Source organism: Pseudopipra pipra, chromosome 2 (genome assembly GCF_036250125.1).
Source record: "Pseudopipra pipra isolate bDixPip1 chromosome 2, bDixPip1.hap1, whole genome shotgun sequence".
In the NCBI taxonomy this organism is placed as follows: domain Eukaryota; kingdom Metazoa; phylum Chordata; class Aves; order Passeriformes; family Pipridae; genus Pseudopipra; species Pseudopipra pipra.
The window spans coordinates 65,299,092-65,319,349 of NC_087550.1; the positions used below are offsets into that span (position 1 = coordinate 65,299,092).

A 20,258-nucleotide genomic window follows, 5' to 3' on the forward strand; every position below is an offset into this window, starting at 1 on the left:
AGGGATGGTAGACCGGGCACGGCGGGCTCTGAGGACGGTGGCAGGTGCCACCCTGCCTGCACCGTGTCCAGACCCCAAAACGGGGCCGAATCCAAAGGCTTCTCCAAAAAAAAAAAAAAAAAAAAAAAAAAAAGGAGGATGTTCTGTCGTGTATCTCTGTCTCTGCACGTTGCATATTTTTCCTATCGTATTTCTAAGTTCGAGCATTTAAGATATATCATATTTTTTTAGGAAAAATAAAAGTAAAGTGAGCAGTTGGTGTCTAGCAGCCTCGTCTCCTCCGCTCCTCTGTTAAAAATCCTGGCTGCGGTTCGGTCCCCTTCACGTCCAGGCCGGGCTGACCCAGCCGCACCGGGCGAAGCTGGTGCAGCATAAGGGCAGGGACCACCCGATGGGAGGCCGGGCCCAGGGGCGCACCGGGGCAGAGCCTCTACCGCGTCTCGGGAAAGAAGCGTCGGGCGCGCGCCGGAACCCAATCCCGGCTGCGGGCTCGAAGGGCGCCGGGCGAGGCCCCCGCGGAGGCGGACTCACAAGAGCCGCACCGCGGCTGCATGGAGCGGGTTGGGGCTTTCCCAGATGCCGAGCGATGTGACAGCGAACTTCCTCCAGAGTCGAGGCTGCTCCTTGGTGCGTCCGCCTCTGAGCGGTCCCGAGCGGTGCGTGTTCTCGGTGGGTGCCTTCTCGCTGCTCCCTCTCCGCGGGGGGACAGCCGGCTAGCCCCGCACCGCGGAGCGCCCCGGGCCGGCCCCCGCGCGAAGCCCCGCGGAGCCGGGCGCGGTGCGCGGCGCGCCCGCAGGGGGGCGCAGGCGGGCGGGCAGCGGCGGTGCGGGCGCGGCGGGCGAGGGGAGCGGCACGGCCGCGGGGGGCAGCGCGGCGGGGGCGGGCGAGCGGAGAGCGGCCGGGGGGGCTCGCTGAGGCAGAGCTTGCTGCCGGCCGAGCAGGGAGCGCAGCGGCAAGCGCGGAGAACCCCGGCGTGTGCCCCTCTGCGCTCCTTCTGCCGGTATTTCGGTGTCTTTTTTCCCTTCCCGCGCCGCGCAGCCAGCGCTCCGGAGGGGACCGCCGCATCGGGAGGAGCTGTTACTTTTTACAGCCGGCATGAGGCTCCCCGAGGGAACAAGGAGACGCCGCACTAAGCAGCCAGGGAAGAACCTGCTCCTCATCTGTTGCAGCGGAGCCCGGCGGCAGGCGCGGTTCCCCCGGCCGAAGGTGATGGGCACCCGCTGACTCGTGGACGTGCGTCCGAGAGTGCCTGCATGTGTGGCAGACATGGAGAAAATAAAGTAAAAAACGGGGATAGTGGATGAGATGGACGACAGCCAGTGAAATAAAACAGACAGCTTCTGTAAGGATTTAATTTGCAAACGGGATTGTAAAAGGTACAACTTCCATGGGAAAACGTGACCTGTTAAAACTGCTGACGGAAGATGCCGGCTGTCAGCGCAAACACCTAAACCAAGTAAGTTCTCGTCAACTTTGTTCCTTTGATCTATTCTCTTTCTGAGCTTTTGATTACTTTTTTGTTCCTCTTAAAAAACAACCACAACAACAAAAAAAACCCAAACACCAAAAAACCCACAAGTCCCTAAGACTGTCTGAGGTAACTTTTTGCGCCAATGGAAGTAACATAAAACGACATAATGAACGCCCTTGGTGGCAGTCCAGAGGAGCCTTAGGATCTCTTCCTTTTTCTTGTATGTAATAAACATGTTTTTCCCTGGCAGCCGCTGCCGTGGGAAGCGGCATCCATCGGTCGCTGGATGACACCTGCAGGATAGCGGAGCGCCCGGGGATCGCAGGGAGCGGGCGGGGTCCGCTCCGTGAGGGCAGAGGATGCTCTGTATCTGCCCCCCGCGCCCGGCACGGGCGAGAGCGGCCGCAGGTGGGAGTCTCGCCGGCCTGGCCTCTGCCCCGTGGCTCCCGCCGGCCCGGACGGCGCTGAGCGCACCGCGGCACCCGGCAGCGCCACAGCGGGAGTTCACGTGTCACGCACACGGGTGGGGTGCGGGAGCCTCGCCGCGGTGCTCCCCGCGGTGCCGGCGCGGAGCCGGGGTGCAGAGGGGCTGCTGCTGCTCCCCCCGGGACTGGCGGCCCAAGCTGGGGTGTTCCCGCAGAGGTGCCCCTGCGGGAGGACCTCGCTCGCCGCCGGCGCAGTCCGCAGGGACCCTCCAAAAAAAGTCGGGGTCCTGTCAGGAAGCCCTCCCGGAGGGACCTGGAGGATGGTGGGATGCAGGTGGCTGGAGTAGAGGAGGATGAATTTGGCCGTGGGACGGCTCATGGAGCACAGAAAGGGACTGGTGGGGTTCGTCCCCGCGTGGAGTTTACACCTGCAAGCTCCTGATTCTTGAGGAGATGGGACATAAGCTATGGTCCTGTTGGGAAGAAGCAGCTGATGCTCTTGAGGTTTAAATGCCGACAGAAATTCACCACTCTACAAAGGGACGCATCTGTGAAATTATCTTCAGCTGGCAAAACCTGCAGCCTTGTTAATCTAATATTTCCCCGTTTTTACGAGGAAATGTTATTTATGCACTTTTGTTTTACTGGACTCAGCTGAGTGATTTCCTGTTAGCATGGCAACCGAATTTTATATTTCTCTAAGCATGACTTGTGAGATGGCTCTTCCAACGCAACAACACCTTTTAGGTGGAAGTAAATAAAAACACTTTTTAGTCTGTGTTTTTGTTACAGAGAATGAGTACTCCTCAAAAAAAGAAAACAGTAACAGATTGCATCTTCGTTTCATCTGAGAAAGTAATATTTCTTTCTGTAAGAAACAGTGCACATAGAGATCTTCTATAAAATGAAGTATAGACAGAATGGGAAATAGTTTATTTTAACTTCTACACACTAAACTAAACACTAACATTACTGCACCTCTAAGTCCAGTCTGCTTGAAATTTCAAATCTAATTGTACTGCAGTGACAGAATGTTTCAGTGTTTACATTACTTGCTCCAAAGCTCAGACCTGGATAGTTTAGCAAGGTTATCTGTGCAAGCATACTGAATTTTCCATTAATTTAATCTCATTCACATAAGCAAGAGTTTTATGTACAGTCAGAGAAGCCAGGCACCAGAGTGAGACTGCTTTAGACTTGTCTTAGAATAGCAGAAATTCTGGATTTACAGAAGACCTGAGTTTACATCCCTTTTTCAGGCAAGACTCAGAAATGAGCTTTGTCCTTTAATGTTAAAGTAGCTGAAACCAAACAGTTTGGTTTTCCTTTGGTGTTGCCTTCTACAATGAAAAATCTTGGTTTTCTTTGCATAGGGATTGGGTTCTTTACTATTGTTTTTCCTCTTTTTCATCAGACTTGTTAGATGAGACTTTATTTGGAAACATCTAAAAATATGTCTGTCATTTAAATTTAACTTCAACCACTTACTCTGACTCTATGTATAGTAGTCATTGCCCTTAAAATAGCTCCAGGAAAAAATTCCATTTCTTCTTTTCTTGTGTTATTTAGAGCCAAATACTGCTAACTGAAATTTAAGTCAACTGAGGTCACTACAGATGTGGTATGATTTTTATTATCTTTCTGAGATATCTTTGCTTATCTCCTGAAAATGTTGATTGCCAAGCAACGAGGTGACAGTAGACTTGCAATGTGGAAAGCCCACCAACAATATATCAAAGGATGGACATAGAGAAAACTGTTAAGGGATTAGCTTTCGCCTTTGCATTTGTGTGTATATATTGCCTGAGTTAAATGACAAGGGAAAATGAGCATGACTGCTTCTCCCAGTTCCTGAGACTTGTCCCCATGCCGGTTTATTCTGTCAGCTTTTTCTGGTATTTGATTCACTGGTGTGAAGAGGAATCAACAGGGAAAATCCTGTGTGGCATCTCTGCCTGCCTTTGGTGATGCTGGTAATTAGTGCTAAAAGGGACTGAATTAATATTGAAAATAATGACTAAGTCACCAAAACTTTTCTTACAGAAAGGCAACATAGAAGCAAGAAGAAAAGACTGTTAAGAAAGAGCAGACAAGAATAGATGAAGCATTGTTCTATTCAGACACTTAATGATTTTATGAGTATCAGATTTGTCATTACTTTTTCTGTTTAGTTTTAAGTCATGTTGGGTTATATTCTGGTTACTTTCTCAATTATATTTTTAGTTACTGAAAGAAGGTTGAAGGTAAAACTTTCTGTATACATCAATCTTCCATCACCATGTTTTGTGACAACAAACAAAATTGCAGAAACCATGTGTTTTAGGAGTCCTGGATCCAGAGGCCAAACTTGCCTTTACTTTACTACACTGAAATTAGGTTAGGTAGTGTAGCATATTGTTAGTATAACACCAGCAACAACGTTGCCAGAGTCCTCACGTCCACTGGGATTTGTTGCTGTGAAAAAAAAATCACCTGACTAAAACTATATTCATTAATATAGTTTCATGTAGTCAACACAGAGAAAGGCTGAGCAAATTAAATCTTCTTTCTGTAACAGATACTTATGCAGAAATGCTTTGTAGGTGCTTCATCATTCAATCAAATAGAATTTGAGACTGTCAAAAGGAACAACTGAAAATAAGACATAATTTCTTTGCTCAGCAAATAAATTAGAAGTTTTTAGTGTACCACAAAGACAAAAGCAACAAATAAATGAGTTATCTATTGTATCATGTTCTTGAAGTTGTGGGTTGGGTTTTTTCGGTTTTGTTTTTTTCTTTTTTCCCTTCAAACCTCTATTTTGGTTTAATTTCTAAAAGTATTTCTTCTACTGTTTTACAACCACATATTTCTAATTTAGATCGTGACTGGTGTGAGACAAAAACTGAAAAGAACCTTGGATAAAAATTAGGATTTTTTACAGCTAAGCTATTTTTCAGCGAATGTGGGCTGAAGTGGGACAGGAAAACTTCCTTGAATTTGAGTGAATTTTAGATCTGTCTATGATTATGGACTGGTCAAACCTAATCTCTGAAGTCCGTGACAGCTTCTGCAATTGCTTGGTCACTGAGTCTGTGCTAAATACACTCATCTCAAAAGCTTCTGGCATACTTGTGCATGTGAGATGAACCATTTGAATATTATAGTAATATTATCTGGTATATTATTCAATGGGTAGAAGGGGGAACAGTAGATGGAGAAAGATTTTTCACTGTGCTTTTCTGAGACAGGGGTTGTAGGTACTTTCCACATATCATTGAAAACTTCTGAGGAGCAAGAAGCCTTTGCCCGGGAGGCAAAGGCCCCCATCCTACCACTGGTGCATGGGCAGTCACTGAGCAGCCAAGCCCTATGGTGATGTTCCTAAGCTCTTCCAGTCCTAGCTCAGTACGCACTGGTTTTCCAGGATGCACAAGATCTTTTTGTTTTAGTTTAGTTTGGTTTGGTTTTTGAAGTGATTTCTTCTGATACCAGTTTTAAGGACTACAAATACATCCTTCCTTGGATCAGAGAATAATAAATCTTATGCTACCTGCATTCACACCTAAGACCATACTGGAAAACCAGGTACTAGGCTCCTCATGTCCTTGTGCCAGCTAGTCATGCAAAGTGCAGTTCAGTTGACTTAGAGATGGCACCATAGGAGGACACTAGTCTCCTGTAGGTCTTGTAGCATACAGGTTATCCTTTTGTGGCTATATCTGGTAAGACTGAACTGACATGAACTATCTGTCAGCTACTGAGGTGAACCTGTAGTGTTTCTTTTCCTTTCTTTGAAAGAGAAAGGCAGAACAAGCAGAGAGTAAACCATCTTCTGCATTTTGTTGTCTTCTTTATAGCAGAACAAGCATCCTCTAGAGGTGCCTGTCTTTGTTAACTATGCAGCAAGAGCCAAGACAAGGAACCTTCCTTCTTAAGCTAGATTAGCTGAATCCCAGTTGTGCAGAGCAGGCTGTTGTAATACATCATAAAGGTTGAATAAGCACAGAGGTCAGTAGATCCAGGACAAAACCCAAAACAAACCAAAACATGCATACATGTACTCATATACATGCACATGCTCCAAGCTGCTATGCTAACAATCTGTAAATAGCAAAACTCACAACTGACTGTTGGACGTACACTTCTGTAAATTTGCCAGCTACCACCTCTGCAATCCAGCTTCCTTACACAGAATTCTGCAAAACACAGAGTCTTATGAAAACTTTTGTCACTTTTCAGCTCAGGTGTCTGGTTCTCATGGTTGTGAGAGAGAGGCAGCTGCTGCCAAAGAGCCCAGGGAATTTCACAGTGATGTCCAAGTAGTGGGGATGGTTATTAACCCAGTTCATAAAGCATGAGAGGAGCATTAATACAACTCTGTATGGTGAGAAGTTTGCCTGGCATGAGAGCTTCGCTCACTCCTTATGAAGAGATGTAGGCATTCTGGTGGTAAGGACCTTACTGTAGTAGACTTTGCATGAGATTGACTGAGAATTCAAATTTCTCCCTTTTCTCCCTTTAACCATCATTTAATCGAAGTACCCACTCACATCAGGGGAAGTTAGCAGTTCTAGGAAATCAATACTGTCCTGTGTTCATTAAATTAATGGATAAACTTTTGCCTGTGTTCCTTCTGTGGTGCTCTAAATCAGGCGAAGAATACTAAAAGCTACTATTTTGAAGATGATGTCTGCAGTATTGCCTAGCATACAGATGTTTTTAGCAGATTAGCAGTTTGATGTCAGACCTGAGAGTACTGGATAGAGCACCAAGTTTACAGTCAATGAAAATTATATTGCCCTCTGTATTTTTTCTTCCTGAAAATTGATTGTCATGGGTTTACTTGTTCTAGAAAAAAAAAAACAACAAAAAAACAAAAGGGAATTTTTCTTTCCCCTGCTGCATGTGGGGGAGGGATGTTGAATGGGGAGGACAGCTCTCTGCCTTGGGTGATTACCTACACAAAGGAGCTGGCTGGCAGAACTACATTCCAGCCTTTCCAAACCTGCAGGGAGGGGGAAGGAGTTTTCCTCCTCTTCTTGCAAAGGGGGGACACTTCACTTTCTGCCTTAATGGAGGCAAGGGGGGTGTGTGTGTTGGAAAAGCTTTGAGGCCGTATTGTTCTTGACCTGGTCATCTGGCTGCTCTCCGGCCTTGGCTTGCTTGCGTGCTGCCCTGTCTCCAGCCCGAATCTGCTCAGATTTCATCGTAGAGTTTGTGCTCACTGACGAACAAGGGGGGAATCCTGTCTACAGCCAGCCGCAGACAGCGTGAGTTTAGTGGGAAAGAAACCGCCCTTCTTTCCCCTTTTTCCCCCTTCCCTGCCTCGGGGGGCAGGGGGAAATCTCCATTTTTTGGTTTCCTCTGCAATCCGGGGCCCCCACGTGGCGACCACCAGAGCCAACAGCGCCCCCTGCCGACCAACGCCGAGCACTGCAGGCTCTGCTCCTCCAGGGATCCAACAGCGCCCCTGCCAACCGTGATCAGAACCGCGCTAGAGGACAGAGAAGTATCGAACTGTTTCCTTTTTTGAAGAGGACTTTTGGGTACAGGATTATTGCTTAGTTGTTTTTGTGTTCTGTTGCTGTTTTTGCCAGTATACATGTATCCTTTAATAAAGGGTTGTTATTTCTTCCTTCTTCCATACTTCCTCGATTTGAGCCTCTTAATTTCGGATTTACGATTGCTGAGAGAGAGGAGTTTGGTCTACCTCATAACTCATCCTCCTTAGCAAAACACTCCAGTCTCCTTAAACTGAGACATTGATGTAATTTAAATGTAGTTCATCTTGCCAATAAATATTTTGTTCTATGCATTGATTTGCTACTGTCCTTCCCGTTATAAAAAGTAAACCAGGCCAATTTGCTTTTTCGAGTAAAGAAATGAACAATGGGTTTGCAGCAGAAGATAAGAGGGTCATATTATCTCTGATTTAAGATTACCCCCAGTACATTCGTATATAGTAGTTTAAATAAAAAACATTTTTTATGACAAATTTTGAAAAGCTGTAAAAAGGATTTTTGCAGGAAAGGTCTGTTGTTTATTTTTCACCTAGCCCCCACAAATTTGACTGTAACTATAAACACCAATCACTTACGTTCCTTGCATAGTCACTAGAGAGAGACAGAAACCTCTAGTGAACAAACTAATCCAACAAATCCAATTTATACCTGACATAGAGTGGAAAGAATCAGGTATTTGTTGTTGCTGATTGTTGCTTGATTTCACATAGCTGAAGTAAGGCAAGAGGAACCTTACCCTAGTGGTGTCAGAAACTCCTCCACCAAATAACCATTTTCAGAGGAGACAATAAATAGACATGGTTTTCTTCCAAGGTGTCTTAAGGTCGTATTGACTTTCATGATATTGATGCAGATATCGTAACAATAACAGATGGCTGCAATATAATTTAAATATCCTGTTGTCTGTTCTCAGAGTTTTTAAGAGTTTGTGGTTGGATTGAGTAGCTGAAATACAGCTTCTAGCTGTGCCAAGGGAAATGGGGGTGTTAGCTGGACTGTTGCAAAAGAACATACAGTTCTGGGTGCTCACATCCTGCCTCCTGCAAGTGCAAGGTGTCTCTTTTCTGGAGAGAACACATTGCATCTGTGGAGCAAGGGAAAGCAAGCACAGATTCTCTTCAAATGCTCTCAGCATTGCCAGTGCCACAGTGTACCTTGGTCTGCCAAACACATGATTACAACAGAAATTATCCCTCAAAGATTACGTTGTTTTAACTGCTGTTCATGTGGAAATGTTTGTTATTATTAAACACTTCAAAATCAATCCTCAGCTGTGCTTCAGCACTGCTTGCTGCATGGATCCTGCCTATCTTTAACTGGAAAAAACCTAAAATATCCCATTTGTGTTTTGCTTATACTGACAGCATTTTTTTTAGATGGGAGAGATACTGGACATTCATTTTGGATAGTAATCACTGAAAGTGATGACAGCTGCAGTCAATCCTTTGGACTTATTTATGCTGGCATAGTGAGTTTGTTTTTCAAATTTGGTGTGTTCTATAGTACGTTTATACCTGCAATGCCATCAGTTTCAAAAACATATGCTTTCCCTATAGCAGCTTTCACTGGCTAGCAGACTCTCTACATAAAGAATTTTGGTAAATAAAACCAAAACTAAGTTGCCTACAAAACAGTTGTCTAATTTGCCTTAAGCCTCTTAGCTACAAAACTGTCATTCAAAAGGCAGTAACTGTTTGTCTTTGAATTCATCAAGACACCGTAATGTCAGACCTGTGTGTCTGTATAGGCTTTAGGAAGAACTTAGTAACTTCATAGGGTGATTCATATGACCTATCTTGAAGAAAATTAATTGCCCTCTGCAGGGGGTGCATTTTTTCCTATTTGTAATAAAGGAAAATTGGGGTGACAAACCAGCTTTGGCTGTCAGTGTTTTGAATTCCTAGCCTATCCAATATGTGTCTCACCTTTATTTTTCAAATGTTCTAAATTGAAGTACTTTATGGTGTCACATAATGATTAATAAAGTTTCCTAAGTCTAATATGAAGAATGTGCTGTAGTAATTTTTCAAAACTACTAAGGAACCTGGTACCTATGGCACAGAGATCACGTATTGCAAATTAATGGCATAGGTAGGTATCTGCACTAATTCCTGGGCTGTAACTACTCTTGTATTTTCTTGTAAAAGACATCAAGGTCAGTGCAGAGCGATTGAAAAATAATATTTTTGTCTGCCCATTTACATAAAAATATGTTATTAATTATTGTTTAACTTAGTGATATTAACTTTGAGCATATTTGTTTATGCACTGATGCCAGTGGTACCAAATACTGATGTGATTTGAGATGATTACATTTATTTTGCTGCAATGTCTTTACATAGAATTAAACTTCCACGTAACTATTTTTACTTTTCTTCTTTTTAATTTAAAATTTTCTTCTTTCACAATACTTAAAGCAAGTAGATGGAGCAGAGATTTGAAAAACCCTTCTTTTTAGTGTGATTTTGCTCTCAGAGGAGGGAAGCAGGGGATGCTCAGAGAGCCTGGTTGCATTTCATTGGTTGTGCACTTGTCTGGACTCAGAGCTGCACTGAGTGATTGAACTAACTGACGGCATAAGCTGGATTTATAGGGATGGGTTAGGATCAAAGAAGGATTTCTCACTCATCCCAAGTAAATTGTGCTACCCAAATTCCACACATCAGGGTCCTTATTTTCAGGAAGAGTCATTGATGATTAATAATTCTTTTCAGTGGTAGTACACAACTAGGCTTCTCCTAAAACCAACGTTTGCTGACTTTGGGCAAGATAGCAAGGGCATGAGTATGACTTCGAGGAGGATAGAATGGACAAAATAGTAGGCGTTTTCATTTCAAAGCAGTCATGTAAATAAGTGTCAATGAAGACCATGACTATTTAGAGACACTAGCACATTCAAATAGGACAGCTTGTGCCCATCATACTCCCATTGACAGTTAAGTAATAGACATCTTTAAAGGCTTGATTTTCTTCTGAAACATAGTGGTTTGGTAGACAGTATACTGAGGCAAAATGGCATTTTAGTTATCTTACTCCATTAGTGTTTTTTTGCCTAATTGCCTATTTACTGTTATTTTAACACTTTACTTAAACCTATTGCTGAAAAACAAAGTCTACAATAAAAATTACCTAAACCAATCAACAACTCATAACAGCAGAGCTTTATTGTCAGTGCATGATGGAATTCATTTTAAGAAATAAGATACTATCTGTGTTTTCTAATTAAGTCTTAATTCAAGAAAATATTCAAACATAAAGAAGCTTTGGTGTTCTACTGAAAGCAGAGCTTCAGAGAATGCTTCTTGTTAAGCATTGGCTTTGTTCCTCTTTTCAGTATGAGACATTTGCCTGAATATTTGTGTATTTTTTGTGGATTGCTACTGTGTGTGCTCTTTAGCGTTAGAGAAATATGAAGGTCACAGATGAATTTAAAATGATGGTAATGGTCAAAGTAATTTGAAATTCTAACACCCTTATGTGAAATTTTACAAAATACAAAATGAAACAATTGTGCCTTCTCATCAATCATACATGTGTTGGTTCAGATGGAAAATGTAATTTTGAAAATTTTTCCCCTTGCTTTCAAGAGAATTATAATGCTCTGGCAGCTTCTTGTTTCTTCTCAATAATTTAGCAGTTTATGAAAAATATATTGTGTCTACTTCTCCACTCTGATGCAGTCAATGCAGTTACAAGTTGTGGAGAATCTAATCCAAAATCTTGCCACTCTTGAGTATTTTAGAAAAATATGTAGTCCTAAAACATTTGCCATTGTTGCCATGGTTGCAACCTGCATCTGTCCTGTGTAATGCACAATTTTCTCCATTCCCTGTCTAAGTACTTTTTTCTGTTGCAGTTTACAGACTCATATATTGAATCTTCATGGAGGGAAACAGCGAATCATTCTTTTAAGTATACTACTGTAGTTAATGAGAACTAAAATCTCACTGCATCTGATTAAAAGAATTCCTGCTTCTTTCTGTTGCTGGGAAATTTGCTCTTAGAGTGAAAATCAAGTAGGAAAGGACATGTGCAATTTTTAAATCAAATTTTTTTGATAGCTTGTAAAACATTCAGGAGCCGTTCTGAACAGGTTTTTATAGAATTGCCAGAAAATTGATTGCCATTTCAAGGTTAGCACATCAACTGAAAAGAAAACAGTCTTAGAAGTCTCTATTATAAGCAAAACTCTAGTGTACTGGTATATATTCAATATGTTCAAGCTGCTATTAATACTTCTAGTAGATCCCATATACTTCATTGAACCTAAGGTAAAATGATTTCAACGTTTTATCTACTTATGTCAAGCATGAAACCAGGGTGTTCTGTTATGAAGGAATGATGAAAATTTATGTTCAGTTTCCTCAATTTTGCTTAAAATCTTGTGACATTTCAATAATTCTGAGTAGCAGCTCAAAACACTGCAGTAGAGTTAATTTCCAATGTGGGTATTCCACTACCAGGTTTAATAGGAAAGGCAGATAATTCTATTTATATTTTGATAATTTTGAAGGTAATGATAAGTGTCTGCATCCATAATAAGAATGATTTCCATATTTATGGATGCTTGTATTCTGTGCCAAAATATGCTTATAGATACTTACAGTTTGGTACATACATACAGCGCATGTCTTTATATACACACATAACAGAAGAACACATATATATATACATGTATAGAGAGATATTTATGTGCACTGTGTGACTGAGACACATGAAAGGTTAATTTTTGATCTAGTGAGTGAAAGAGAAGAACTACCCAGAGGTCAGGAATACAGCCCATTAAAGTGTCTATATTACGTGTGTACTGCAGAGTGATATTTGTATCTTGTTGGCTGGGAATATTTACCTCTCTCTGCACTTGCTTGTATGATTTAAATGCTATGTGATTGAGTCCAGTTCTTGGCCAAGTATGGCTTCTTTGCCACCCCAGAGAAGAGCTGTGAATTTAACTTAATGGCAACCAGGACATGGAAAATTTGTAGGCAGTTCCTTTCCTCATGAGTTTAGAGACTCATTGAAGGTGGAGGCTTCTTAAAAGCCAGCACCTTCTGGCCATAGAGCTGGCAGATCTAACACTGTGTAAACTTAGATACAGCTCCTACAAAGGAATTTTTTTCTTAAGTCTAGTAGCAAATACAGCTTGACCAGGACTGATCCATTATCTTTCACTTTGTTTATTATCCAGAAGGACATTTTTTGGTAGACTTTTATATAGAAATAATAACTCATCCAATTAAAAACACAGCAGTTTATTATTCAGATTCATGTAAGTCTAACAAAAACATTTTTAACTGTTTGATCCGTAGATAAGCTGCAGATGGCAGCTGTCAGGGAAAACTTCTGAAAGGAGGCAGGATACTCTTGTGCTACACTGCTTCAAAACTTCCTCAGAAACCTGCTTTTGTTTGTAGAGACCAAAGTGTACATAATATGAATTGAAAAGGTAGTCCAGAGAAGGTGTGGCTGCCCCATCCCTAGGAATGTTCAAGGCCAGGTTGGATGGGGTTTTGAGCAAGCTGAGCTAGTGGGTGGCATCCCTGCTCATGGCAGAGGGATTGGAACTAGATGACCTTTAATGTCCCTTCCAACCTGAACCTTTCTATGATTCTGATACAATCCTTCAGGATACTCGTGGAGGTTTTATGAAGGGTCATTGCAGCAGCAGAAGCCTTGGAGCTGATTGTCTTTTGTGATCTCCAGCACTTAAGTGTAAGAAGTGTTGTAAGAATAGAGGAGGATACAGGCACAATGAAAAAGGTGCTCTTAGAGTAAATGGTGTATATGATCAAAGCCTGAGTCATCAATCATCAATATCTATCATCTGCAGATAATTTATCCACTGCCTTTCAGTGCTAGGTGGTAACTTATGCAGTGAAACTGGTAGCTTCCCAGACCAAATAAGGTAAGTTCGAAGTGCTACTAATAAAATATGAGGATTTGACGTGGATTGCCAAGTCAGAAGTGAAGATGATAGCCAAAAGCTGTACACAAAATAGATTTGCCAGCTTGAGTGAAGTCAGTAGCAGCTGCTCTGAAGAACAGATAAAGTCCATTTTTGCTGAGGTCCATAAAGCAGGCTCTTTTCTTCATGGATTGGGTAATAGATTTTCGCAGATATATTTTCACAGTTTTTTCCTTAAATAGCCTACTCTTATCTCCTTTTTGTTTTGTAAGCATATATTCCATTTTTAATATTCATAATTATTTCACCGTGTCATACAAAAAACCCCAAACTACACCAGGTCTGTCCAAGTGCTAGAACACAGGCAAACCTGAGGGTATTGAGATTCCTCCTTCAGCTGTCTAGGCCTTGAATGCCAATGCAGCGAAACTGAATAGTCCTCTTCCAGGGCAAATCATTGTCAATGAATCTGTTTCTCATCAGAGGGCTGAAGTTGCAAAAATGGTAACAAGTGCAAGCCTCATCTCTCCCATTTTCCTCTGCTGCCTTTCATGGTTTTAGTAGTGGTCAGAAACATGACTGAAGTAAAACAGATAAGTACAGGCATCCCCAAGTTTCCTATAATGCTGAAAACAAGGAGAGGACATTTCCAAAATGTCTATTTTAAGTTTTATTAAAATAAGTAAAAATAAAAAAAGAAAAGAAGTTGCTACAGGATTAGAGGTGTAAACTGGATTAGAGTTGAGAACAGAAAGCAATAGTAATTAACACTATTTTTAAAGAAGGTTTAACAGGTGTTCAGTTTCAAAAGATTGAGAATCTGTTCAAGGAAAACACACAGACTAGGAGGAAGCACACCGGGGAATAGACAAATACTGAGGAGATTACGAAAAGGTTTTAGGAGTAGATAAAACTGTGGTTTGCTGAAGGAAAAGAGGTGACTGGAAGTAGAAGATTAGAAGATTGAGTGGTACAATAAAGCTAGATCACAGGGAGTCAAAAAGTTACAAAAATCACTTGCTCTGACATTTTCTAGTGCTGATGACTGAAAGGGTAGTAGTAATTTGAGAAACAGTAGGTTTTAGGCTATACAATAACTAGAGCTATTGAGTTGCATTTGTAGTGTAGTTGTACTTATACACATGTTAATTCTACATTGCTTTCTGACCTATACCATCTGGCACATTTAAACAAAAATGCTATAATAATGAATTTATTTATCGTTTCCTTAACCCCAGCATACCTAGCTAAGTCAAAATTTGCTTTGCTACTGACTTCCTCTATGATATTACTTCAGCTACTGAGTAGTTGTAATGCCTTGGATATTTTAGCAGCAGTCAAGGTTGAGAGACGCTATGAGAGGTGGGACAAACTGGCTTACTGGAGTGTTGGCTGTAGAGGATGGAGCATTTTACCGTATACCATTTTGGAGACTTCACATGAAAGAAATCAAAGGGTACATGAGAATGTGCTTAAAATTTCCTGGGAAAACACAAAGAAAACAAAATATGATAATACCATTTAAATACCTTAAATAACATTATCTGAGTGACACCAAAGTCAGCTATGTAGTATCATGGATGTAACTGCTGAACTATAGCAGTCCTGGCAGCTTTTGAGAATCAAATGAATCATGTATTTGGGTGTATAAAATTCCTAATCATATTCAGTATTCTCTAGATGTTGAATAAGAAGCAACAGAAACCAAGAACTAGTTGGTTTCAAGTAGGAGAGACTCCACATAAAGAAATAGTTAGAACAGATCTCTGAAAATGAATATACTCTACTTGAACAGATAGATGAAGCTGGGCAATAAAAACAATCAATTTTTTTTTCAAATAAAAACAATTGAAAGACTACCATTTGAAGTGTCAACTAATCTTGATAATTTGTCCCTTTCAAAGTACTGTAAAAGTTGTATTATTACTTTCTCTAGATGTAAGTGTTGATTTCCTGAGTGCAAGGTATGTAAATCTCGTTACCTGTGCAAAGTAACACAATGAACTTGTAAACTGTAGTGGATTACAACCTGGAGGATAATAATTCAAGTGAAGAAAATAAGCCATTTTGACATAATTGGACATTTTTCAACTGATTTGAATACAGTCACAGCCTTACTGCCTGCATCTAAATTTTTTTAAGCCTAATAGCATGTGTTCAGCAGTGGCAAAATGTCTATTTATCGACAGAAGTACAGTAACAGAGTACCATCATATACCATTATTTTTTGTAGTACTCTCCCAGACTCCAATTTTAGTGCACGGACTTTCTTTGCCAGATACAGTTTCTCTGTGTTTTGGAATCCTCTTTGGATTTTGGTTTCATAAACTCATCCAATCTTCTGTGTAACCAATAGATAATTTTAGCATCTTCAAAATCCTTCAGCAATGAATTCCTCAAGTAACTGCCTGAAGACTCATTAACTCTTCTTTTTTCTTGAACCTGACTCTTTTTGCCTTTGTTTGATTGCTTCTGGGTCTCATACCTGAAAAGCCAGTGAACAATTAAGCCGTGTCTGTCCTTTACTAATTACATAGACCCATATTACACCTTCCATCTGTAATTCTTTTAGAGAGTGAAGATTTGTGTCTTACTTTGTCATTCCACTTCTGGGAGGCCTTGTGTTTAATCATTCTGCTGCCCTTGTCTGAGTGTTTTTTGGTACTACTGGCTCCTTTTTTTGAGATAAGTAGCCTAGAAATGCATGTTCAGTCCTTTGTGTCACTCTGAAACTACAGATACGCATACATTTGCATTAGTATGAGTGAAGGAAATTTTGTTTGACAGGAAGTGGCATAGTAATTAGAGAAAATTCATCTTATCTTTTGGGAACCATGAGTCCAAATCGTTTGCCTTGTCCCTTTTTATAAAAGAAGAGTTACAGAGTACTTTTTTTTTCTCTCAAGCCAACTTGGCAGAGGTAGCTAAGGCATGTGGGAATATAACTGGTCGTGACTTATTTAGGCATAGACAAGAAAGGAAGATTTGTAAATTATCTTGTAGTTTGTTTATGGCAGTGTATTTCAATGCTGGGAGCATATCTTCTATTCTTCTAACTGAAGTAAAGATCAAACAGCTCTGAAAAACCTGAATCATTATCTTGTAGAAATGCTCGTTAATGCTAGTAATCAGCTCTTTCAGTTCCTGTACATGTGTTAAAATTCTCCTTATTACTCACTGTAGCATATGGATTTAATGCAAATTGTAGAAGAACTTTCACTATTCACTTGAACTTTCACTGGTTTTGCGCTCTAATGAGTCTCTGCCCAGCTGAACTTGTCATTCTGAGTTTGTTAAAAATGTATCTCAGGCTGTGGAACTGTAGAATTTAAGAGAATAAGAATTTACTGAGTCATATAAGACTGAAGGTAAGAGTAGGGAGACTACTCACTGAGCCATGCAGAATCCACTGTTCTTTTCTCGCTAATTACATGTATCACAAAGTTACAATCCCACTTTTTCTTCAGACTTGAAGGGTATATTTTAAGTGTGTGTGTTTCTCTTCAAGACAGCCAAAGACAATAAACAAGAGATTCTTTAACAAAAACTTAACAGTTCAGTTGGTTTTCCATTTTGCCTGTTGGGAAAAGGAGTCATCATTTAAGCTCATTTCTCTCACATCTACCTGAAAAAAGTAGAATTTATAATATTGTACTGTTGAGATGCATTCATAGTCAAGTTCCTCTCAGTTGGCACTGACAGAAACATAACCCAGCCATGGACTAGGACAATTCTGATTTTCACCAGAGTAATGTTGATAGTATTAACATAGATCGCACTCTCTGACAACATTTCTCTGCCCAAACCTGTGGGACATCACACATTTGTGCTACTCTTTCAGAAAGAAAAAGGCTCAGCCTGCATTGGTTCATTTGGGTCCTTAGCAGAGGCTTCAGTCCTATATGTACTGCTCTAGTGTGGGTCCCTTCCATTGGGAGTAGTTCTTCAGGAACAGACTGCTCCAGCACGGGTTTCCTCCAGGGTCACAGCCTCCTTTGGGCACATCCATCTGCTCTCCTGTGGGGTCCTCCATAGGCTACAGATGGATCTCTTCTCCCTCTTTAAATCCCATGGATTGCATTCACCAGTTTCTCCCTTTTCTTCTTGATGTCATTGTACTTACCTGCAATGGTCCAAAGCAGATGTTGTTTATCCTGAAGAAACACATTTTCTAATGACACTGTTATTATTGACAAAAGCACATTATAACAAAGGGATCAGACAGTGATTGGTTGCATCTTATCTAATTTTAGGAACATGAATAAAGAAATAGACATCCAAAATTTTAATTATTCATTGGTGTAAAATTAAAAGTAAGTATCTTTTCATTTTAAGGCTGCTTGGGATGAAAAAGTATTTACACATACATTTTGGAGGTAATTATCAACAGAAATTATTATCTTGTTTATGAGAATCAAGAGTGAGTCACAGAGAAACAGGGGAAGAAAGAATTCCTATGAGCCAGACAAGACAGACCTCTGCTCCATCAGCACTGCTAGAAGCGTATCTAATGAAGGAACAAACCGCAAAGGCAGACACTGGAGATATATTCCCAAGCAAGGCATCTAGATCTTGCAATTGCCAAATATGGTCTGTTTATGCTCATCATAAATGTTAATGCTATGACTAGAAGAGAAGAGGGAAGAAGAGGGCAGGACAAAACAGCAGGAGTCATTGCAGTAGAAGAACATGGAGTAAGTCATCCTTCCTGAAATGGATTGCTTATGTTACAGGACATGAGGCTATTTCTCGTTCTTATCATCAGATTATGCATTTGCAAGGTGTTGATAATAACTACGGTCTTGGAAAAAATTACTGTACTTTATACAGGGACATAAAATTTGCAGATGAGTATGGTTGGACTGTACATTTCACTTAGCTGACTGTAACAAGAGAAAAATACCAAAAAGAAGAGTCAGAACCCATGCTGAGTTAATGGTTGAACTCAGTGATCTAAGAAATGATCGTAGAGGTTTTTTCCATCCTTAATGATTCTATGAGTCTGCTGTTTGGATTTTTCATAGTACTTTTAGTATGTGGTAGGAAAAGTTAAGAACTGAAAGACAATATATATAAAAAAATGTTGCCAACAGTTACTTCCAAGACAGAGACTGTTCCAGACTTACAGCAGGGAACTGTATAAAAACCCCTGTAGTATGCGGGTGGTGCTACTTTTGCCATTTATAGACAATAAATATTATTTCCCTTTTCTTTAAGAAAGAACACTTAAAATTGCAAAATGGTTGTCACAGTATAACCAAGAAACCATCTTTTAGAAATGGTACTGTATTGCTTGTTGTTTATAGGTAAAGAATCGAACATTAAACAATTACTTTTTAGGGACAAAATTTCTAGATCTTTCAGCCCCAGTCATATTTAAATACACAGAAAAAAATTGCTTGCAATTAAAAAAAGTTTAAAAATATGTATAGCCTTATTTGAAAATAGTCACATCTATATTGTTCACACAGGTACCTGAACACACCTCCAAATTCTTCCTTGAAAAAACAAACTTTTTTTCATTGAAAATTTTTTCCTAAATTACTGCCTAAGGAAAGTGCTGGCTTGTGAAATGAGTACCATCTAAATAGTTTGGGAGAAGAGATTCCTTTTGTGTAGAGCTTCCTTTCATTAACAATTATTATAGAAAACCAGCATTTTTCTTAGAGTTACCATTCAATAACTGTATATTTCTGAACATTTTAACTTAATATTCAGAATTGTTTCAAACATTACATAAGATGAGCATCTGTTTTGTAATTTTGAAAATCTCTCTGTACTGGGCAAAGCAAAAATGAAGTAACTACATAAATTTTTAAAACTTTTTTTTTGTTTAATTCATATAATGATAGATTCATAGAATGGTTTGGGTTGGAAAGGACATTAAAGATCGTCTAGTTCCAACCCCTCTGCCATGGGCAGGGACACCTTCCACTACACCTGGTTACTCAAAGCCACTTTCAGCCAGGCCTTGAACACTCACAGGAATGAAGCATCCACAACTTCTCTAGACAACCTGTTCCAGTGCCTCACCACCCTCACAGTGAAGACTTTCTTCCTAATATGTAATCTAAATCTCCCATCCTTCAGTTCAAAGCTATTACCTCCTGTCCTATCGCTATCTGACCATGTAAAAAGTCACTCTCCCTCTTTATTATAAGCCTCCTTCAAGTACTGGAAGGTTGCAATGAGGTCATCCTGAAGCCTCCTCCTCTGAAAAACCCCACTTCTCTCAGCCTGTCTTCATAGGAGAGGTTCTCCATCCCTCTGATTATCTTGGTGGCCCTCCTCTGGACCTGCTCTAGCAGGTCCATGTCTTTCCTCTGCTGAGGATACCAGAGCTGGATGCAGCACTCCAGGTGGGATCTCGTGACAGCAAAGTAGAGGGGCAGAATCACCTCCCTTGTCCTGCTGGTCCTGCCTCTTGATTCAGTCCAGGATTGTCTCAAAATAGCAAGGCATGTACAAATACCACATCATATGTAGGCAATGTCTCAACAGTTTAGTCACTGAAGAACAAAATACTGTCTTATAAAGTGATCACCCCTCTCATTTTTTCTCAGTCACAGTAGATGGACTCATATGAGCTCTTAACTTTTTGGGTTTGTTTCTCTTGTTGTTGTTTTTTTTTTTTTTTTTTTAATAGGCAACACAAGTATATTTTTGATCCAGACCAGTATGTCTCTGTGCATTTTGGATGCGTGTACAAATACGTCCAATGGCTTCATCCTAAATGTATTCTAACTTGTGAATATTGACTTCCTTTTAAGTCTTGAATTAGGTCAATCTTCAGTTTCTTCATTAAGTTCAGCGATGGGAGTAGTGGGCATTTTTCCCCCAGCAGGAAGGAGAGTAACATCTATTCTGTATGCAGCTCTTGACCCAGGCAAAATCAGTTTCACAGTCCTGATTCTGTGAGTCACTGGGCAATGTGACTCACCCAATCTCACCCA

General features: G+C 40.6%; 1 protein-coding gene across 2 annotated transcripts in view; it reads left to right on the forward strand.

Annotated features, from left to right (window-relative positions):
- The first annotated feature begins 485 nt into the window (after positions 1 to 485).
- TRPC4 (transient receptor potential cation channel subfamily C member 4) overlaps positions 486 to 20,258 on the forward strand; it is a 134,318-nt gene continuing 114,545 nt past the window's right edge. The window contains exons 1-2 of one of the 2 annotated variants that reach the window (XM_064645848.1): positions 486 to 669; positions 1,039 to 1,456. The gene's annotated coding sequence lies outside the window, so the exon portion shown is untranslated. Of the gene's footprint in view, positions 670 to 923; positions 1,457 to 20,258 lie in introns of those variants that run through there. The other variant, XM_064645849.1, reaches the window with a different exon arrangement.